The sequence below is a fragment of the Pelobates fuscus genome, chromosome 2 (assembly GCF_036172605.1).
Source record: "Pelobates fuscus isolate aPelFus1 chromosome 2, aPelFus1.pri, whole genome shotgun sequence".
NCBI classification, from domain to species: domain Eukaryota; kingdom Metazoa; phylum Chordata; class Amphibia; order Anura; family Pelobatidae; genus Pelobates; species Pelobates fuscus.
In genome coordinates, this window is record NC_086318.1 from 449,420,930 (window position 1) to 449,445,256 (window position 24,327).

Here is a 24,327-nt window from a genome sequence, read left to right on the forward strand (position 1 = left end):
ATAAAAGGACCGAACCGGAACCATACGAATGCTTTAAACAGCTGAATAGGAAAACCCATACGAATAGGTTTACACTCCTAGCAGTCAAACTGGAACAGCATACAATAAATCCCCCCAAGAACGAGACAAGGCTCCGTTTTGAGGGTCAAGCAGGAACAGACAGAGATGTGGGTTTATTGTTCTTATATACACTGTAGCGGAGCTGCAATATGAAATCCCAATATCTCCGCTGGTTAAGAAAGTAATCCAAAGTAAAGCGCTGGAAAGTAAGGCAATATGCCAAATCCCCCAGTAACCGGACGAAACACAGTTCTGGGAATCAACTGAGGTCTTTATTCACATGCTCCAGTATTTATGCAATTCCCCATGCAAGGGGTTTCCTGAGTCACATCACAGGGGTATTACAGGAGTGGACTACATGGGAAACTTAATTTACAGAGCATTTCTCCCACCATGCACTGCTGTACGAGAAGGATACTCCCACTAGAATATCCTGTTAAGTGGAATATCACTCCGTACAGCAGAACCGGCTTTTAACATAAAAATACATAAGTTTTGTTTTATTTGTGTGATTAATATGAATGACCGTTCGGTAGATAGCTGGGGTCGTGCGAGTACCGCTCAGATCCCAGCTTAAATAACATAACGGCACACGAAAACATACTTTATATTGCATTCACCTAAAAGTACCGAACACCGATTGGGGAACCCAGCACTAAGAGCTCCCAAACGGCCTGGAAGTCCAGCGGTGTTCGTGTCGTTGAGTAGCCGATTTTAGTTCCAGGCGCTCGACGACCAAACACCGCTGGGCTAACAAAGGATCCAAGATGGCCGCCCGCCGCGTGGTCGGTAGTCGAACGACAGCCATCCAGGAAAGCACTTAACTACCGATTGCAACAATGTTGCAATCCGTTAATTGGAGCCACACGACCCTCTGTGTGTGGGCTCTGGTTCGGTACTTGGTTCGTTTCACGAACAGCTGGTGCTAGCGGCTTTCGGCTGCTAGCATACGAATGCTATAGGTTATACATGTAAGCATACATTTCCACACAGTAAGCAGGATACATTTAAACATAGTAGTGCAGCAGTGTTCCGGACAACCTTTAAAGTCACAGCCATATAATCTGAAGTGGCTAGGTTTGCCACATACACATTAGTACCACCGACAGGGTTTTGGAAAACAACCAATAAACAGGTACAATACACTCAGACACTCCCACACAAAATCCTCCCCTCTGCCTGTGATACAATTACCTCACACAATGGGTAATGTAATTATCACAGGCAGAGAAATACAGTTTTTCCACATTATTCATAACTTTAAAAGTATGCATGGCTCTTCTGCCCAAAACCAGTTCCACAGAGTCTTCTATCCTGGAGATGCACATGGCAGCAAAAGACAATAAAATACATAAAAATATATAACTGTGCAGCCATTGCATAAAACAGGACATTCAACATATCCCCAGATAGCTCAGATCTGAGTGCACATTATTAGTGAATGGCGCTCAGATCACACACATACAGTTCAATTGGCATGGAGCCAAAGTCTTTCCCATAGTGTTTCATTATACGAATGGGCTCCATGGCATAGCTATCTGGGGTATCACCACTCAAACAGGGCAAGCACCGAATGACCCGGCTTTCGTGTCTTTGCAGGGAAAAATCAAGCGTTTCAACATGGGGCCATAGTCTAAAGGCAGCAGGCGGGCAACCAGGCTCCTCCAATGCACAGTGGCGAGATTGGTCTCGTCCCAGTCAGTATATCAGTCAGTCAGTATATCAGTCAGTCAGTATCTCAGTTTATTAGTCAGTCAGTTTGTCAGTATATCAGTCAGTCAGTCTCTCAGTTTATTAGTCAGTCAGTTTGTCAGTATATCAGTCAGTCAGTCTCTCAGTCAGCTTATAAGTCAGTCAGTCAGCATATCAGTCAGTCGGTATATCAGTCAGTCAGTCAGTCTGTCTATCAGTATATCAGTCAGTCAGTCAGTCAGTCTATCAGTATATCAGTCAGTCAGTCAGTCTATCAGTCAGTCAGTCAGTATATCAGTCAGTCTATCAGTCAGTCAGTATCTCAGTCAGTCAGTATATCAGTCAGTATCTCAGTCAGTCAGTCAGTATATCAGTCAGTCGGTCAGTATCTCAGTGTCAGTCAGTCAGTATCAGTCAGTCAGTATCAGTCAGTCAGTCAGTATCTCAGTGTCAGTCAGTCAGTATCTCAATGTCAGTCAGTCAGTATCAGTCAGTCTCTCAGTCAGTCGCTCAGTCAGTCAGCCTCTCAGTCAGTCAGTATCTCAGTCAGTCAGTATCTCAGTGTCAGTCAGTCAGTCTCTCAGTCAGTCAGTCAGTATACAGTATCAGTCAGTCAGTCAGTCAGTATACAGTATCAGTCAGTCAATCAGTCAGTCAGTCAGTATCTCAGTGTCAGTCAGTCAGTATATCAGTCAGTCAGTCAGTATATCAGTCAGTCAGTCTATCAGTCAGTCAGTATCTCAGTCAGTCAGTATATCAGTCAGTATCTCAGTCAGTCAGTATATCAGTCAGTATCTCAGTCAGTCAGTGTGGCGAAACCAACTTCGCCACTGTGAACTGGAGAAGCCTGGTTGCCCGCCTGCTGCCTTTGGACTATGGACCAGACTTTATGGGAATGTGATACCCCAGATAGCAGTGGCGTACATACCGGGGTCGCAGGGGTCGCGGCTGCGACCGGGCCCGGCCCACCAGGGGGCCCGGTCGCCCTGCGACCCAGGTATGTCACTGGGTCAGCCTCTTCTCCTGGGGGGCCCAGGAGCCGGCCACCTCCGGGCCCCCCGAGGCTGGCCCTGCTGTCACCCGGCTGGCCGGTCCTGCGGGCGCACGAGGGAGCACTGTCTCCTGGGTGCTTCCTCTTCAGCTCCCTCGCGCACCGCACTGATACCGGAACCGGAAGATGACGTCATCTTCCGGCTCCGGCATCAGTACGCGGCGCGCGAGGGAGCTGAAGAGGAAGCACTCAGGAAACAGTGCTCCCTCGCGCGCCCGCAGGACCGGCCAGCCGGGTGACAGCAGGGCCAGCAACACCACTGGACGCCAGGGAATCCCCTCAGCCCACAGGTAAGGAGGCAGGGGGGATTTTAAAAAAAAGTGTTTGTGTGTGTGAGTGTATGTTAGTGTGTGAGTGTATGTTAGTGTATGTTAGTGTTTGTGAGTGTGTGAGTGTATGTTAGTGTGTGTTTGTGAGTGTGAGTGTATGTTAGTGTGTGTGAGTGAGTGTGAGTTAGAGTGTGAGTGTGTGTTAGAGTGTTAGTGTGTGTGAGTGTATGTTAGTGTTTGTGAGTGTGAGTTAGAGTGTGAGTGTATGTGTGTGTTAGAGTGTGTGTTTGTGAGTGTGAGTGTATGTTAGTGTGTGTGAGTGTGTGTTAGTGTGTGTGAGTGTGAGTGTGAGTGTGTGTTAGAGTGTGAGTGTGTGTTAGAGTGTGAGTGTGTATGTTAGTGTGGGTGAGTGTTAGTGTGTGTGAGTGTATGTTAGTGTGTGTATGTTAGTGTGTGTGAGTGTGTGTGAGAGTGTGTTAGAGTGTGTGTGAGAGTGTGTTAGAGTGTGTGTGAGAGTGTGTTAGAGTGTGTGTGAGTGTGTGTTTGTGAGTGTGAGTGTGTATGTTAGTGTGTGTGAGTGTGTGTGTTAGTGTGTGTGAGTGTATGTTAGTGTGTGTTTGTGAGTGTGAGTGTATGTTAGTGCGTGTGAGTGTGTGTTAGAGTGTGTGTGTTAGAGTGTGTGTTAGAGTGTGTGTGTTAGAGTGTGTGTGTTAGAGTGTGTGAGTGTGTGTAAGTGTGTTAGAGTGAGTGTGTGTTAGTGAGTGTATGTTAGTGTGTGTGTGTGTGAGTTAGAGTGTGAGTGTGTGTTAGTGTGTGTTTGTGAGTGTGAGTGTATGTTAGTGTGTGTGAGTGTGTGTTAGTGTGTGTTTGTGAGTGTGAGTGTGTGTGAGTGTGTGTGAGTGTGTGTGAGTGTGTGTTAGTGAGTGTGTTTGTGAGTGTGAGTGTATGTTAGTGTGTGTGAGTGTGTGTGTGAGTGTGTGTTAGAGTGTGTGTGTTAGAGTGTGTGTGTTAGAGTGTGTGTGTTAGAGTGTGTGTGTTAGAGTGTGTGTGTTAGAGTGTGTGTGTTAGAGTGTGTGTTAGAGTGTGTGTGAGTGTGTTAGAGTGTGTTAGAGTGTGTTAGAGTGTGTGTTAGTGAGTGTATGTTAGTGTGTGTTAGTGAGTGTGTGAGTGTGTGTGAGTGTGTGAGTGTATGTTAGTGTGTGAGTGTGTGTGAGTGTATGTTAGTGTGTGAGTGTGAGTTAGAGTGTGAGTGTGTGTTAGTGTATGTTAGTGTGTGTTTGTGAGTGTGAGTGTATGTTAGTGTGTGTGAGTGTGTGTTAGTGTTAGAGTGTGTGTATGTTAGTGTGTGTGAGTGTGTGTTAGTGTTAGAGTGTGTGTGTGTGTTAGTGTGTGTTAATGTGTGAGTGTGTGTGTGTGTGTGTTAGTGTGTGTGAGTGTGTGTTAGTGAGTGTGTTTGTGAGTGAGTGTATGTTAGTGTGTGTGAGTGTATGTTAGTGTGTGAGTGTGAGTGTATGTTAGTGTTTGTGAGTGTGTGAGTGTATGTTAGTGTGTGTTTGTGAGTGTGAGTGTATGTTAGTGTGTGTGAGTGTGTGTTAGAGTGTTAGTGTGTGTGAGTGTATGTTAGTATTTGTGAGTTAAAGTGTGAGTGTATGTGTGTGTTAGAGTGTGTGTTTGTGAGTGTGAGTGTATGTTAGTGTGTGTGAGTGTGTGTTAGTGTGTGTGTGTGTGTGTGTGTTAGAGTGTGAGTGTGTGTTAGAGTGTGAGTGTGTGTGTGTGTGAGTGTGTATGTTAGTGTGTGTGAGTGTTAGTGTGTGTGAGTGTTAGTGTGTGTGAGTGTATGTTAGTGTGTGTATGTTAGTGTGTGTGTGTGTGTGAGAGTGTGTGTGAGTGTGTGTTAGAGTGTGTGTGAGTGTGTGTTTGTGAGTGTGAGTGTGTATGTTAGTAAATGTCAGTAAATGTGTGTGTCTGTTCATGAGAGTGTGTGTGTGTGTGTCTTAAGCACTTACCTTTCTCCAGCGCCGGACTCCCTTGGCGCTGGGAATCTCTCCGCCCCGATCCGCCTCTCAGCTCCGAATGCGCATGCGTGGCAAGAGCCACGCGCGCATTCAAACCGCCCATAGGAAAGCATTACTCAATGCTTTCCTATGGACGTTCAGCGTCTTCTCACTGTGATTTTCACAGTGAGAATCACAGAAAATCCTCTAGCGGCTGTCAATGAGACAGCCACTAGAGGCTGGATTAACCCTCAGTGAAACATAGCAGTTTCTCTGAAACTGCTATGTTTTCAGCTGCAGGTTTAAAACTAGAGACCTGGCACCCAGACCACTTCATTGAGCTGATGTGATCTGGGTGTCTGTAGTGGTCCTTTAAGTGCAAGTGTTTATGCATGCACTGGCGTACATACCGCGGTCACACAGGGCGCAGCCCTGCGACCCGGTGCCCGCCGCCATGTGTTGCGGCCCCAGCCCGCGCAGAGTAGGCGCGCGCGGGGGGGGCCCACGGATCAGTTTTCGCACCGGGGCCCCATGGGTTGTGTGTACGCCACTGCCAGATAGCTATACCGTGGAGCCTATTCATATAATGAAAGACTATGGGAAAGACTTTAGCTCCATGGCAATTGTACTGTGTGAATAGGATCTGCGCGCTATTCGGTAGTTTTGTGCGCTCAGATCCCAGCTATCTGGGGATATGTGAAATGTCTGTGTTATGTGTAAAATGTGACTTTATGTATTTTAAAGTGTTTTATGTCGTTTTGCAACCATGTGGTTAATGGAGTCTGCCTCTAGTCCTGGATAATTGGATTACTTCCCCCCATTGTCTCCAGGATAGAGGGCCCTGTAAAACCATGCTTCCAGAAGGTCAAATGCACATTTGTACTAACTTTTGAACCCCATGTCTGATCCATGCCATTTTTTTATATGTTGTTCCCCTGAATGGATTGATTGTGGATATGTATTTTTATGTGAATGTGATGTATGGTTTTAGAGTTAGGAAAGTTGTGTAAAAGTATATTTTAAACTGTATGCATAATGGGATTATGTGTCACACTAAGGGGAGGGGATGTGTGGGAGGTAACATCTATGTCATTGGTTCTTTTATGCCTCCCCCTGGGTGTGGCCTGTATGTGTGAGTTGGAAATAAAAGCCAGGCTGGATGAGCCAGTCCTGAGTTCCTGCTTAACCCTGAAGCTGAAGTGTTGTCTCTTTCTTGGGGGAAGGGGACTGTATGCCGATTGCCAGGAGTGTAAGCTGTTCGTATTGCTTTTCCTGTTCGGCTGCTTCCAGGGTTCGTGTGTCTGCTGTTCGAGAGTTGGTGAACCCGTGCAGTTTGGGAGTTCGGGAAATTGGTGCTTATAAGTAGCTGCTGGTCTATGGAAAAGGGGATTATCGCCTAAACGGATTTTATTCCCTTTTATGCTGAAACGGTCCGTTACAATTGGTGGCAAGCGGCGGGATCGTTCCTACAACCAGAGGGACAGCTACAGGCAACATCAATTCCTGGAGTACAAATTGAGGGCAACGCTAGTACCCGTACAGCGACCCTATCTACGAAGGAATTCGGAAAAAATGGAGGAGAAGCTTCAAGATACAGTGTACAGTTACGTACTCCTGGGGTCTGGAGTAGTCCCAGAGGAGGACATGATGAGGTACAGAGATATGGCCAGAGCCAGATTGTGGGACGAAGCCCTAGAAGAAGTACAGTATTCACGAGGGGATCAGCGCCGCAGCAGAAGGCAGCGAATTCTGGCTAGAATGGCAGAGCGGATGCCCCTCCTGAGAAAACAGACCACAGAAAAGTGGGTGACTAGACCCGAGATTCTAGTATATGCAGAACTGGCGCTAGACGACGCATACCAGGCGATACAATGGTACGCAGCTCAGTGTCTCCCCGAGATGGCAGAGTATGAGTTCCCAGAAGGCGGAGATTACACTGACCTTGGCCGATTTTGGGATAACATTGACGATGAGGACTTTGGGAAAGTGACCGACTCTCGTTTTTGGGACCTGTACTACGACCGAGAGGACATGCTGGGTCTCCCTAGCGCTATTGACCTCGAGGCGGAACTACAGTATTTGGTCGCCGAGGAATGGAACCTGGAGGGGGATTACCTGCGACTCATCAATGAGGCCCGGGAAGCGACAACCGGTCCTCCTTCCCAACAGCAACCAGCGGTACCCGAGGTAGCAGATCTCCTAGACTGGTCCTGTGAGCAACCCCAGCAGCAAAGTGATATGCCAGGAGGGCAGTGTGAAGTGCAGGGAGAGGAGAGCAGCGTCCTCCCTCCCCAGCGGCAGGCTGAGTTACAGGGGGCAGAGGTAGTTGTTCCTGCCCCCCAGCAGCAAAGTGATATGCCAGGAAGGCAGTTTGTGTCCCAGGGAGCAGAAGGTGCAGTCCTTCCTCCCCAGCGGCAGTGTGTACCCCAGGGAGCAGAAGGTGCAGTCCTTCCTCCCCAGCGGCAGTGTGTACCCCAGGGAGCGGAAGGTGCCGTCCTTCCTCCCCAGCGGCAGTGTGTACCCCAGGGAGCTGATGGTGTCGTCCGTCCTCCCCAGCGGCAGTGTGTGTCCCAGGGAGCAGAAGGTGCAGTCCTTCCTCCCCAGCGGCAGTGTGTACCCCAGGGAGCTGATGGTGTCGTCCATCCTCCCCAGCAGCAGTGTGTAACCCAGGGAGCAGAAGGTGCAGTCCTTCCTCCCCAGCGGCAGTGTGTACCCCAGGGAGCTGATGGTGTCGTCCATCCTCCCCAGCAGCAGTGTGTAACCCAGGGAGCAGAAGGTGCCGTCCTTCCTCCCCAGCGGCAGTGTGTATCCCAGGGAGATGAAGGGGTCGTCCTTCCTCTCCAGCGGCAGTGTTTATACCAGGGAGCTGATGGTGTCGTCCGTCCTCCCAGCGGCAGTGTGTGTCCCAGGGAGCAGAAGGTATCGTCCTTCCTCCCCAGCGGCAGTGTGTACCCCAGGGAGCTGATGGTGTCGTCCGTCCTCCCCAGCGGCAGTGTGTGTTCCAGGGAGCAGAAGGTATCGTTCTTCCTCCCCAGCGGCAGTGTGTACCCCAGGGAGCGGAAGGTGCCGTCCTTCCTCCCCAGCGGCAGTGTGTACCCCAGGGAGCAGAAGGTGCCGTCCTTCCTCCCCAGCGGCAGTGTGTACCCCAGGGAGCTGAAGGTGCCGTCCTTCCTCCCCAGCGGCAGTGTGTCCTGCAGGGAGCAGAGACCGTCAGTCTCGCACCCCAGCAGCAGGACAAGAGAATGAAAGGGGAGACAGCTGGTCTCCCTTTCCACCAGCAGAGAGAGTGGCAGGGAGAGGAGCCTGCTAACCCCTCTCCCCAGCGGCAGTTTACTGTCCAGAGAGAGGAGCTTGTTACACCCTCTCTCCAGCGGCAGCCTAACCCACCAAGGGGAGATGTTAAGCCCAGGGCTCGAGTCCTGCAGGAACGCATGGGAACGGCGTTCCTGCACTTTTTCCAAAGCAGGAACGCCGTTCCCAGTCCTGCAGGACCTGCCCTGCTAACTGCACACAGGAACCCATCACACGCGGTGTTCTTCTCCAGCTCTCTCAGCTTCAACTCTCGCGAGACCCGCAGCTGTAAGAGCGTTGCCACGGGTTACCATGGCAACGCTCCGCACAGGCGAGTCTCGCGAGAGTTGAAGCTGAGAGAGCTGGAGAAGAACACCGCGTGTGATGGGTTCCTGTGTGCAGCGGCTGCTACCCTCCACCGGACCACCAGGCGATCTCCCCCCTCCCTGACAAGGTAAGAAGCAGGGAGGGGGGAGTAAAGTAAAAAAAAACATAAACACAAAGCAAATGCATCCCCCCCATCATCCAGCACACACACACATAATCCAGCACACACACACATAATCCAGCACACACACACATAATCCAGCACACACACACACACACATAATCCAGCACACACACACATAATCCAGCACACACACATAATCAGCACACACACACATAATCCAGCACACACACACACACATAATCCAGCACACACACACATAATCCAGTACACACACACACACATAATCCAGCACACACACACACATAATCCAGTACACACACATAATCCAGTACACACACACATAATCCAGTACACACACACACACACACACACACACATCATCCAGCACACACACACACACACACACACACACATAATCCAGTACACACACACATAATCCAGCACACACACACATAATCCAGCACACACACACATCATCCAGCACACACACACACATAATCCAGCACACACACACACATAATCCAGCACACACACACATAATCCAGCACACACACATAATCCAGCACACACACACACATAATCCAGTACACACACACACACATAATCCAGCACACACACACACACACATAATCCAGTACACACACACATAATCCAGTACACACACACATAATCCAGTACACACACACACATAATCCAGCACACACACACATAATCCAGCACACACACACACATAATCCAGCACACACACACATCATCCAGCACACACACACACAATCATCCAGCACCCACACACACATAATCCAGCACACACACACTGCATTCATTATACACAATCTGCACTTACTACAAACACACTACATTCATTATACACACTCTGCACTCATTACAAACACACTAAATTCACTGTACACACTGCACTCACTACATTCACTATACACACTCTGCATTCATTATACACACTCTGCATTCACTACACACACTACATACACTGCATTCATTATACACACTGCATTCATTATACACACTCTGCACTCACTACAAACACACTACATTCACTATACACACTCTGCATTCATTATATAGACTCTGCATTCATTATACACACTCTGCACTCACTACACACTACATTCACTATACACACTCTGCATTCACTACAAACACACTACATACACTGCATTCATTATACACACTCTGCACTCACTACAAACACACTACATTCATTATACACACTCTGCACTCACTACAAACACACTACATTCACTATACACACTTTGCACTCACTACACACTATATTCATTATACACACTGCACTCACTACACACACACTACATTCATTATACACATTCTGCACTCACTACAAACACACTACATTTATTATACACACTGCACTCACTACAAACACTTCATTATACACACCCTGCTCTCACCACAAACACACTACATTTATTATACACAATCCACACTTACTACAAACACACTACATTCATTATACACACTCTACACTTACTACAAACACACTACATTCATTATACACACACTGCACTCACAACAAACACACTACATTCATTATACACACTCTGCACTCACTACAAACACACTAAATTTATTATACACACTGCACTCACTACAAACACACTACATTCACTATACACACTCTGCATTCATTATATAGACTATGCATTCATTATACACACTCTGCACTCACTACACACTACATTCACTATACACACTCTGCATTCACTACAAACACACTACACACACTGCATTCATTATACACACTCTGCACTCACTACAAACACACTACATTCATTATACACACTCTGCACTCACTACAAACACACTACATTCACTATACACACTCTGCACTCACTACAAACACACTACATTCACTATACACACTCTGCACTCACTACAAACACACTACATTCACTATACACACTTTGCACTCACTACACACTATATTCATTATACACACTGCACTCACTACACACACACTACATTCATTATACACACTGCACTCACTACAAACACTTCATTATACACACTCTGCTCTCACCACAAACACAGTAAATTTATTATACACACTGCACTCACTACAAACACACTACATTCACTATACACACTCTGCATTCATTATATAGACTCTGCATTCATTATACACACTCTGCACTCACTACACACTACATTCACTATACACACTCTGCATTCACTACAAACACACTACACACTGCATTCATTATACACACTCTGCACTCACTACAAACACACTACATTCATTATACACACTCTGCACTCGCTACAAACACACTACATTCACTATACACACTTTGCACTCACTACACACTATATTCATTATACACACTGCACTCACTACAAACACACTACATTTATTACACACTGCATTCACTACAAACACTTCATTATACACACTCTGCTCTCACCACAAACACACTACATTTATTATACACAATACGCACTCACTACAAACACACTGCATTCATTATACACACTCTACACTTACTACAAACACACTACATTCATTATACACACTCTGCACTCACTACAAACACACTAAATTTATTATACACACTGCACTCACTACGAACACTACATTCATTATCCATACTCTGCATTCACTACAAACACACTACATTCATTATACACACCCTGCACTGCACTATATGCATAGGAGTGTAATTTTTTTTTAAGGGGGGGGGGGGTGGCGGAATCTTGGGTGAGTTCCCACACTTTTTTCCCCAGGACTTGACCCCTGGTTAAGCCCCACGACTGTGCAGATGGGACCGCAGTCTCTGCACTTACAGCACAAGGGGTAGGGACAGTCGGTCCTGTCCCCCAGCCACAGAGCGATATATCCAAAGGGGAGACAGTCGGTCTCCAGCAACTAGGCTCCAACCAGACTACTCCCGTGGTAGTGCTGGCAACAGGACAGAGTACCGCTGGTCTCTGCCCCCTCAGCAACCCACCAAGGCAGCCTACCAGTCCCCCACACAGCCGTGGTGAGGCACCTGAACCTGGACAAGATTCTCCCTCACCCAGGTGTAGTAACTGTTTATTGTGGGTGGGCTGCTCTGCTGTTTCTGTTTTGTGGGTGGGTTGCTGGACTAACCAGGGCACTGACCGGCAGGAGGTCAGGTACCCTGTTAGTCTAATTGGTAAAGGGGAGAATTGTGGCGAAACCAACTTCGCCACTGTGAACTGGAGAAGCCTGGTTGCCCGCCTGCTGCCTTTGGACTATGGACCAGACTTTATGGGAATGTGATACCCCAGATAGCTATACCGTGGAGCCTATTCATATAATGAAAGACTATGGGAAAGACTTTAGCTCCATGGCAATTGTACTGTGTGAATAGGATCTGCGCGCTATTCGGTAGTTTTGTGCGCTCAGATCCCAGCTATCTGGGGATATGTGAAATGTCTGTGTTATGTGTAAAATGTGACTTTATGTATTTTAAAGTGTTTTATGTCGTTTTGCAACCATGTGGTTAATGGAGTCTGCCTCTAGTCCTGGATAATTGGATTACTTCCCCCCATTGTCTCCAGGATAGAGGGCCCTGTAAAACCATGCTTCCAGAAGGTCAAATGCACATTTGTACTAACTTTTGAACCCCTGGTCTGATCCATGCCATGTTTTAATATGTTGTTCCCCTGAATGGATTGATTGTGGATATGTATTTTTATGTGAATGTGATGTATGGTTTTAGAGATAGGAAAGTTGTGTAAAAGTATATTTTAAACTGTATGCATAATGGGATTATGTGTCACACTAAGGGGAGAGGATGTGTGGGAGGTAACATCTATGTCATTGGTTCTTTTATGCCTCCCACTGGGTGTGGCCTGTATGTGTGAGTTGGAAATAAAAGCCAGGCTGGATGAGCCAGTCCGGAGTTCCTGCTTAACCCTGAAGCTGAAGTGTTGTCTCTTTCTTGGGGGAAGGGGACTGTATGCCGATTGCCAGGAGTGTAAGCTGTTCGTATTGCTTTTCCTGTTCGGCTGCTTCCAGGGTTCGTGTGTCTGCTGTTCGAGAGTTGGTGAACCCGTGCAGTTTGGGAGTTCGGGAAATTGGTGCTTATAAGTAGCTGCTGATCTATGGAAAAGGGGATTATCGCCTAAACGGATTTTATTCCCTTTTAAAAAAAACAAAAAAACAATAAAACAATATGTGCTGGCACTCAATAAAGTGTTAGGTGCCGGTATTCGAGGTATAACCCTACTCAAAAACCTCCTAATCAATATCATAAACAAATATGAATACCGCACTCAATCAGTAGCATCAATAAATGTTAAACCTATGCTTAATTTCACAGTATTTATTGTAAAGCTTATAATTATAATTCATAAAGATAATGGTATTTCATCAGATTGGCACATAATTCATCCTATATACACAAACTATATACAATATCTATCTAGACACAGTATCTTCCTATGCGTAATAAATAGTTCAAAAAAGTGAAAAAATGAAACAAATTGAGTCAAAAAAAAGGGGAAAAAGGAAAAAATGAAAAAAGGCAAAAAAAGGGGGGGAAAGGAAAAAAATGAAAAGACTGCAAAAAATGGAAAAATTGAAAAATAATGAGAAAATAAGGAAAATGCAAAAAATGAAAGAAATGAAAAAATATCAAAAATAAAAGTCCTAATATGTGGCAGTCCAGTATATAGTGCACTATATGTTTGCCCACTATCTGTGGGTAGATCTCACCAATGTCGTCTGTTTCTTTGTATCTGAAGGAAGGTGCTGTAGTCTGTGAGAGATGGTCTGGATGGAAGGGATGGATAAAACGATTTCCTGTTGGTAGAAGGAGTGATCACCACTCTGTATCTGCTGGTGGTTGTTCAGATCTGTTTATAGTCAATGAAGTCAATCGGCAGTATAAGGCTCCTTTGGAGATGGACTGTAGTGTCTAGGAGGGCTTTCCTAGTGAGCTTTCCTTGTAAATGGGCTGCGCGCTCGGGACATATGCGTCCCTTCGGTGGCCCCAGTGTCCGTACACTGGGGCCACCGAAGGGACGCATATGTCCCGAGCGCGCAGCCCATTTACAAGGAAAGCTCACTAGGAAAGCCCTCCTAGACACTACAGTCCATCTCCAAAGGAGCCTTATACTGCCGATTGACTTCATTGACTATAAACAGATCTGAACAACCACCAGCAGATACAGAGTGGTGATCACTCCTTCTACCAACAGGAAATCGTTTTATCCATCCCTTCCATCCAGACCATCTCTCACAGACTACAGCACCTTCCTTCAGATACAAAGAAACAGACGACATTGGTGAGATCTACCCACAGATAGTGGGCAAACATATAGTGCACTATATACTGGACTGCCACATATTAGGACTTTTATTTTTGATATTTTTTCATTTCTTTCATTTTTTGCATTTTCCTTATTTTCTCATTATTTTTCAATTTTTCCATTTTTTGCAGTCTTTTCATTTTTTTCCTTTCCCCCCCTTTTTTTGCCTTTTTTCATTTTTTCCTTTTTCCCCTTTTTTTTGACTCAATTTGTTTCATTTTTTCACTTTTTTGAACTATTTATTACGCATAGGAAGATACTGTGTCTAGATAGATATTGTATATAGTTTGTGTATATAGGATGAATTATGTGCCAATCTGATGAAATACCATTATCTTTATGAATTATAATTATAAGCTTTATTCCCTTTTATGCTGAAACGGTCCGTTACAGTCAGTATCAAAGTCAGTCAGTCAGTCAGTATATCAGTCAGTCGGTCAGTATCTCAGTGTCAGTCAGTCAGTATCAGTCAGTCAGTCAGTCAGTATCAGTCAGTCAGTCAGTATCTCAGTGTCAGTCAGTATCAGTCAGTCAGTATCTCAGTGTCAGTCAGTCAGTATCAGTCAGTCTCTCAGTCAGTCTCTCAGTCAGTCTCTCAGTCAGTCTCTCAGTCAGTCTCTCAGTCAGTCTCTCAGTCAGTCAGTCTGTATATCAGTCAATCAGTATCTCAGTCAGTCAGTATCTCAGTCAGTCAGTATCAGTCAGTCAGTCTCTCAGTCAGTCAGTCAGTATACAGTATCAGTCAGTCTATCAGTCAGTCAATCAGTCAGTCAGTCGGTATATCAGTCAGTCAGTCAGTATATCAGTCAGTCAGTATATCAGTCAGTCAGTCAGTATATCAGTCAGTCAGTATCTCAGTGTCAGTCAGTCAGTATATCAGTCAGTCAGTATGTCTCTCAGTCAGTCAGTCAGTGTATCAGTCAGTCAGTCAGTATCTCAGTGTCAGTCAGTCAGTGTCACGATTCGGGGAACCAAAACACACTAACACACACACACACACAGAAAAGGTGCTGTACCGGACCTAAGAGTGGCCGGGCTAAGCACACAAAGAATAGTCAGGAGACAAGCCGAGTAAGGGGAACCAGAAGACAGAATAACGAGAAACAAGCCGAGGTCAAAGGGTAGGAGAAAGTCACAAAGTCAGATAAACAAGCCAGAGAGTACGGAACCAGAAACACAAGTTCAGTAGCAATGCTAGCAAGCAAAGACCACAACAGGGCAGGGAGGAACAGGAAAGGTAAGTATTTAAACCATAAGGTTAATTCTGATTGGATAATTTCCAATCAGAATTAACAATCACACGTGGGAGATATCTATACCTCCCACTGTGATTGAGGCACTGTGCCTTTAACGCCGGGTCAGGTGGCTGACCCCGGCGTGTAATAAAGTGGGCGGTCTCCCAGCGTGCAGCGTCATGCATGCTGCTACTGGGGGACGCAGAGAAAGACGCGGGCGGCATCCGAGGCTGGGGGGATACCGCTCGCCGAGCGCACGAGGAGGAGGGGACCGCAGATGGCTGGAGGGTGAGTGCCGCGAGCGGAGTGCAGCCTCCCCTCGCAGCCACCCGCGGGGTCCTGATATTACCCCCCCTCGAAGACCGCCCGGAGGGCGGGAAGCAGAAGGCTTCAAAGGAAACCGGGCATGAAAGGAGCGGACCAAAGAGGGAGCGTACAGATCAGAGCTCGAAACCCAAGACCGCTCCTCAGGGCCGTACCCCTTCCAATCCACCAGATATTGCAGCCGACCCCTAGAAACACGAGAGTCTACAGCCACTTCGTACACGTCACTAGGGACAGCGCAAGGGGAAACGGGCCGCCCGAGGGGACGAGAGAACCAGTTACACAGCAAGGGCTTCAAAAGCGAGACGTGAAACGTGTTCGGAATACGCATGGAAGGAGGCAAGTCTAGGGAGTAGGAAACGGGGTTAACCCTACGTAACACCTTGTAGGGACCAAGAAATCTGGGAGCAAACTTCATCGAGGGAACCCTGAGACGGAGGTTCCTGGAGGACAACCATACCCTATCACCCGGAACATAAGAAGGGGCCGCAACACTACGGCGATCAGCAAACTTCTTCTGAGCAGCTGCTGAACGAGCCAGCGCAATATGGACCTGATCCCACATCTTTCGCAAAGAGGCGAGGTGTTGGTCCAAGGCGGGCATTCCCTTGTCGGAGAATGCACCGGGAAGCACAGAAGGCTGAAACCCAGAAGCAACCTCAAAAGGACTTAAGCCAGTAGACGAATGAGACACCGTATTCCTGGCAAATTCAGCCCACGGAAGGAGGCGAGACCAGTCGTCCTGGTGCGCATTAGTGAAGCAGCGCAAATACAATTCCACAGACTGATTAGCACGTTCGGCCGCACCATTAGATTGCGGGTGATAGGAGGAAGAGAACGACAAGGAGACCCCCATCTCAGCACAAAAGCCCCTCCAAAACCGAGAGACAAATTGAGGGCCCCTGTCAGATACGATATCCTGAGGTACCCCATGCAAGCGGAACATTTCCTTGGAAAACACCTGAGCAAGCTGAATCGCAGAAGGAAGTTTCTTAAGCGGAATAAAGTGCGCCATTTTGGAGAACCTATCCGTCACAGTCAATATCACTGTCTGACCATCAGGAGGAGGAAGGTCTACAATAAAATCCATGGATAAGTGGGTCCATGGTTTCTTGGGTATAGATAGAGGCATTAGTAGACCCTGGGGTCTCACATTAGGGGACTTACACTGCGTACAGACCCGACAAGCCTGTACAAAATCCACTACGTCTAGTTTAAGTGAAGGCCACCAGAACTGTTGAAGAAGGCCCTTATAAGTCTTGGTAACCCCCGGATGATCAGCAGTTTTGGCTGTGTGAAATAAAGTTAACAACTTTTTTCTGTCACTAACTTTAACGTATAGCTTGCCAACAGGCGTCTCAGGGGGTGGGTGCTTGGGTTTGGTATGTCTTAATACTATCAAGGAAAGGAGACGAAACAACCAAACGGGTAGCAGCTATTATCTGAGACGCAGGTACAATAGGTTCAGGAGTCGGGTTAACAAATTCTAAAGGTTCATACTGTCGAGAGATAGCGTCAGCTTTGGCATTACGGCAACCAGGTCTATAGGTAATGACGTATTGGAAGCGTGAAAGGAATAAAGACCATCTAGCCTGCCGGGCGGACAACCTTCTAGCATCAGCTATATAGGAGAGGTTCTTATGATCTGTTATAACCATGATTTTGTGTCTAGAACCCTCTAATAAGTACCTCCATTCTTTAAAAGCTAACACAATAGCTAATAGTTCCCTGTTCCCGACATCGTAATTCTTTTCTGGATCAGACAACCTTTTTGAAAAGTAACAACAGGGATGGAGGGGTTCATCATACGATAACCTCTGTGACAGTACTGCTCCCACACCTGATTCAGAAGCGTCTACTTCCACAACAAAGGGAAGAGAAGGATCAGGGTGGTGTAGCACTGGAGCAGAGGCAAATGCCTTCTTGAGAGTGTCGAAGGCCTTAAGGGCTTCAGGAGTCCAAACCCTAGGGTGTAGACCTTTTTTAGTCAGCTTCGTTATAGGGGAGATAAGTGGTGAAAAGTTTTTTTTATAAATTTCCTATAATAGTTAGCAAATCCTATAAAACGTTGGATAGCCTTAAGTCCTTGGGGAAGTGGCCAGGACAGTATGGCCTCCAATTTAGCAGGATCCATACTGAAACCCTGTTCAGAAATTATATATCCCAGGAATTGCACAGAGGTCTGATCGAACAAACATTTTTCTAACTTACAATAAAGTCCGTTCTGTAATAACTTATCAAGCACCATCCTAACATGGTTATGATGTGACTTCAAATCAGGAGAATATACTAGTATGTCGTCAAAGTACACCATGGCACAGACATGCAATAGATCCCTAAGGACATCATTTATGAGGTCCTGAAACACAGCAGGAGCATTACAGAGTCCAAAAGGCATGACCAGATATTCGTAATGCCCACTACGCGTATTGAATGCTGTCTTCCACTCGTCATTCTCCTTTATACGGACAAGGTTATAAGCCCCCTGAGGTCTAGTTTAGTGAAGTACTTAGAACCCTTAACACGATCAAACAACTCAGTGATGAGGGGGATAGGGTAGGCGTTTTTAATCGTTATATTGTTCAGACCCCTGTAGTCTATACATGGCCTTAGGTCACCCTCCTTTTTGGCAACGAAAAAGAAACCAGCCCCTGCAGGAGAGGAGGACCTTCTGATAAAACCTTTACTTAAGGCATCCTGTATGTACTCCTCCATGACTTGGTTCTCTTTTTCAGAAAGAGGATATACCTTACCCCTAGGTGGCATAGTACCAGGTAAGAGGTTTATGGCACAATCATATTCACGGTGCAGGGGCAGTTTATCTGCCTCCCTTTTTTTAAACACCTTAGCTAGGTCATTATTATACGAAGAAAATGAAAAGAATTAACCTAGGGCCAAGATTTAGATATCACAAGGTGGAGGGCACAAAAAGGGGGGTAACCCCTAAATAGTGAATATCATAGAGAATAAACAAAAAAAGAAAAGAAAAGAAAAAAATGCCATTCTACCTGTGTATGATTTACTGAGAGGATTATAGGCTTAAAAAGTAACTTTTAATAAATAAATCTAAAATAAAAATATATTAAAGAAAAATCATATGAACAACAGGAGTGGGTGGAGACTATACAGTGAGTAAAACTCTGACTACTTATACAAGCTGTAAAAGTGTATACATAACACTAATGCTGAAGCAATACTGTTTTGCTACAATATAACATCAGTGTATTCCCAAGTAATAGAAGTGATACAGCTATTAGTGATATATAATATAGTAACAAAAGGGGGGAGATAAGACGACTGCTAAACCAGTGCTGTCAATAGTTAAAAGATTTATGGATAAGTAAATCCCTACATGATAGTACAACTAACGACATGGGTTAGCTCAACATACAATAATTGATAATGTTCTATGGTGCTTAACCTCTGAAAGATCCAAGATAATGGTTCAGCTCAGACAGATTTCTGACAGACGGTGATTAGCCAGTTAAATATCACAAAAGCTGCCTAGATCATAGCAGCGTATTGATAATAAATTAAGGTTGCTGTCAAGCAGTAAAGTGTAAAATAAGGGGTTGCTGACCTGGCTCCGTTTTTTCTCCAAGACACCTAGCAGTATACTCTAGTGTAACAACGGCTGCCTGCACTGAGTTATCTTATGCTTGACCACAGTGGAGCACAAAGTAGTAGCTCACCTGTGAAGGACTGCTGACAGGCAGCAGTTAACTGGTTAAAAGTCACACAAGTTGCCTAAGTGCTAGCTGCATCTAAATAGTAGGTCAAAGTATAAAGAGAGGGTTTGCAAACAGTTTTGAACAGGTTGCCTAGGTAGTAGAAAATATACAGACAGTGACAGAGGAAGGCATATAGAATAACGATTCCTGAGTCTTGTGCCTTCGAGGGCACCCCTTAATAAAATGCCTGGTCTTATCAATCTCCCCCCATAAACACAATAAAGGAAAAAGAAAGAGAAATAAAGTATGTACAGAGCACATAAAATTAGTGTTAAGAGTCTCCAATGTGCACTCCTGAGATGCTGGACATGAAAGAACTTGATATCGGTAATTTAGCAATTGATAAGCAGAGAGTTAGGTGCCGACATCAATAATGTGTCAGTATGTGTCCAGAGCCCCTATATTACTTGGGAATACACTGATGTTATATTGTAGCAAAACAGTATTGCTTCAGCATTAGTGTTATGTATACACTTTTACAGCTTGTATAAGTAGTCAGAGTTTTACTCACTGTATAGTCTCCACCCACTCCTGTTGTTCATATGATTTTTCTTTAATATATTTTTATTTTAGATTTATTTATTAAAAGTTACTTTTTAAGCCTACAATCCTCTCAGTAAATCATACACAGGTAGAATGTCATTTTTTTCTTTTTTTGATTATTCTCTATGACCTTTGCTAGGTCTGCATACACAGGAGGGACAGAAACATAAAGTGGTTTGGCTGTGGGCATATTAAGCAAGCTAACAGGACAAACACGAGTCATACAATCTCTTTGACAAGACTTCCCCCAGGAGAGAATCTCCAAACAACCCCAATCAATCATTGGGTTGTGTGACAAGAGCAATCTCGCCACATTGCATTGGAGAAGCCTGGCTGCCCGCCTGCTGCCTTTGGACTATGGCCCTGGGAGATTGGGCCCTTTAAAAACAGTATTCGGCCATACCAGAGTGTATGTCACTCACTCTGGCCCTTTAAATACAGTGGGGTCATTTGGTGCTTGCCCTGTGTGAGCTGTGGTAACCCAGATAGCTATGCCATGGAGCCTATTCGTGTTATTAAAGACTTTGGCTCTATGGTGATTAAACTTTATTCGGTTGGTCTGAGTGCCATTCACCTAATAATGTGCACTCAGACTTGACCTATCTGGGGATATGTGAAATGTCTGTGTGTTGTGTGTAAAATGTGACTTTATGCATTTTAAAGTGTTTTATGTCGTTTTGCAACCATGTGGTTAATGGAGTCTGCCTCTAGTCCTGGATAATTGGATTACTTCTCCAATTATCTCCAGGGCAGAAGGGAGGAAACCAGGATGCATTGTGGGGATGTTTTTCTGCCAGGCAGGGGGAACAAAAGATACTTTTACTAACTTTTGAACCCCTGGTCTGATTCATGCCATTTTTTAATATGTTGTTCCCCTGAATGGATTGATTGAGGATATGTATTTTTATGTGAATGTGATGTATGGTTTTAAAGTTACAGAGTATGTGTGGAAACTGTATTTTTACTGTATGTATAATGGGATTATGTGTCACACTAAGGGGAGGGGATGTGGGGGTTGCACCCGTGATACTATTGGTTATTTTATGCCTCCCCCTGGGTGTGGCCTGTATGTGTACTCATGTAATAAAAACCAGACTGGGTGCCCCAGCACCTCAGACCACTGCTTGACCCTCAACACGGAGCCTCGTCTCGTTCTTGGGGGGGTTCACTGTATGCTGATAGGGACTGACTGCCAGGAGTGTAAGCCGCTTGGGAGCTTTTCCTGTTCGTCTGCTAGCAGCTATTCGTGAGGTTCCAGTTTGGAGTGCTATTTTGTATCCAGTTCGGGAGTGTGGTGTTCTGCAGTAGCTGTGCCTCTCTCTCAGAAAGGGGCATATCGCCTAAACGGATTTTAACCCCTTGTCTACTGAAACGGTCCGTTACAGGTTGTGTTTAACCAACCAGGGGAAGCCCAAAACGATAGAGGCTGTAGGTGAGTCGATAATTTGAAAGGACAATCTTTCATTGTGCAAGGCACCTACAGACATAACCAGTTCTTGGGTCTCATGGGTCACCAGAGGTTTCTCCAGTGGTCTACCGTCTATGGCCTCCACGGCCAAGGGAGTCACAGATGCGGTTTTAGCAAAACTCTCATCCATAAGATTGTCAGCAGCCCCTGAATCTATCAATCTAGCTTTGGTAATCACAGTAGTATTTCAAACAAAAAGGGTAACCGTAATAAACGGTCTAGAGATGGGGACGTGAGGGGAAAACGACATAACACTCGAGGCCGACCCCTCTATAGGCCTTAGGTGCTGAAGTTTTCCCTGCAATTCAGGGCAGGTCCTTAGAAGATGTCCCCTTTTCCCACAGTAAAGGCATAACCCTTCCCTTCTTCGATATGATTTTTCAACCTCAGTTAACCCAGTAGCACCCAATTGCATGGGTTCAGGGGGAGGTTGGCTAGAAGGGGGTAATGCTAGTAGCGTGGTATTGGGTAAAGCAGGTAACATCTGTGTATACATACGCCTCTGACTACGTCTCTCTCTAATATGATTATCAATATGGATGATATAATCAATAAGATCATCCAGAAGGACAGGCAATTCCCTGGACGTTATTTCGTCCAGGATGTAAGCGGCCAAACCCTCATGAAAGGCTGTTACGAGAGCGTCATTATTCCAAACCACTGCAGCTGCTATAGTGCGGAATTCAATAGCGTAATCCGCAACCGATCTGTTCCCTTGTCGAACCCTAAGCAGAGCTTTGCCAGCAGAAGCAACCCTACCGGGTAGATCGAAAGTAAGTTTAAAGGCTGTCAAAAGCTCAGCAAAGGATGTAGGGGACGTATTTTCCCATATGGGATTAGCCCATGCTAAAGCTTTCCCGAATAGATGGTGTGACGAAACCAACCTCGCCACTGGGCCCTGGAGAAGCCTGTTTGCTAGCCTCCTACCTGCTGACTATGGCCCCTGGGAAATTTGGCCCTTCAGGTGCATCATTTGGGCATATTGTATTTTATTGTGCGACTGCTGGCCCTTTAAGAACTGTCTGGGGACATATTGAGACTTTGCTGAACAATGCTCCTTTAAGACTATGTCCCCAGACCTGTAAAATAACTTGCCCCTGGCTCTCTCCCACTTGGTTCAGTAAATAGGGCTTACTGAACCAAGTACCACACAGGCGGACCACCCAGAAGTTAAAGTGTGCAGGCAATTTACCTCCCAGGCTGTGAGGTTACTGCAGGTTAATTGCACGTGGCGGCGGCCATCTTTGTTCATTCAAATGCGGTCAGCGGTGTATGCTAAAGATTCTGTGGAACTGAAATCGGCTACACATTTTGCCGAACACCGCTGACCCTTACCTTCTCCATCATTTCGTTTTTCACCTCGAGAGACTAAGTCCCGTTCGAAATGGGACTTAGTCGTTTTTCGGCATGAAATTGACCGGCCGCACAGCCCAAATCTATGGAACTGTTTTGGGCAGGAAAATGTGCTTGCGGTCGGTCATAAAGGGACCTCCAGCTAACTTTTGATCCACTGGAGGGATTTGGCTGATTTTTGGAAGGGTGTATGTTTAAAGTGTGCTGATTCTAAATATGTAATGTTATGAATATTAGATGTATGGTTTTAAAGTTATAGCACATGTATAAAAACTGTATTTTCCCTGGCTGTAATAATTATGTTAACTGGTTATCTGAGAGGAGGGAACCTGGGGGTTGTAACCATTATGCTATTGGTTGTTTGTCCCTCCCTGTGGGCGGTCTTATATGTGTAAGATGGAAATAAAAGCAGACTGGGTGTGCTAGCACCTCAGATCATCTTGTACCTTCATGAAGTTTCGGCTCATGTTTGGGGGATTGGAGAACTACACTCTGGGGATTGCTATAATCACTATACTCCCCAGGGTATTATCGCTGAGCTCTGCTAAGAGCTGTTCCTGTGCCTGCTCTCTGGAATTCGGAGAGGTCCATCTACTGGAAGCTAGACCCTGGTCTTGGGTCCAGAGTGGGTAGCGTGGCGAGACCCCAACCAAGCTGCGGCGGTTCGTGGGAGTCTACAGTGGTTATGGTGTCTGGTGGAGTGCTTGGAGACCTCGGAAAGCACTAGGAGCATCCGTCAGCGGAGGGTACCCGGTCGGGGTGCCAGCAGTTCCGTTACAGATGGTTAATAAGGAAAGCAATCTTGGCTCTATCAGTGGGATAGGAATGAGGATTCACTACTAAATGGATATCAATTTGGTTGAGGAAACCACGACATAATGACGGATCACCACTATAACGCTGTGGTGGCGTCATTTGCACTACATGAGCAGGAGGGGGTACTGACTCAAGAACAGGGTCTGGCGTCGTAGCAACTGCTACTTGGACACCAGGCTGCAAGTGAGCGGTACGATCCAGTATGATTTGTAAAGCCTGAGCAAATTGGCCCATCCGGTGGTCCAAACCATCCATTCTGGCTTCCTGATTAACCAATAACTGTGGAATGTCAGCAGGTTCCATTTTGGCTCTGTTGTAATGTCACGATTCGGGTAACCAATCAGTCAGTCAGTATATCAGTCAGTATATCAGTCAGTCAGTCAGTATATCAGTCAGTATATCAGTCAGTATATCAGTCAGTCAGTATATCAGTCAGTCAGTATGTCAGTCAGTCAGTATGTCAGTCAGTCAGTCAGTATGTCAGTCAGTCAGTATATCAGTCAGTATATCAGTCAGTCAGTCAGTATGTCAGTCAGTCAGTATATCAGTCAGTCAGTCAGTATGTCAGTCAGTCAGTATATCAGTCAGTATATCAGTCAGTCAGTCAGTATGTCAGTCAGTCAGTATATCAGTCAGTCAGTCAGTCAGTATATCAGTCAGTCAGTATATCAGTCAGTCAGTATGTCAGTCAGTCAGTCAGTATGTCAGTCAGTCAGTATATCAGTCAGTATAT

The 24,327-nt window shown here is 45.8% G+C and overlaps 1 protein-coding gene across 1 annotated transcript in view; it reads right to left on the minus strand.

The window, feature by feature from the left end:
- PTK7 (protein tyrosine kinase 7 (inactive)) overlaps positions 1–24,327 on the minus strand; it is a 436,928-nt gene that overhangs the window by 41,696 nt on the left and 370,905 nt on the right. The gene's annotated exons all lie outside the window — the stretch shown is intronic.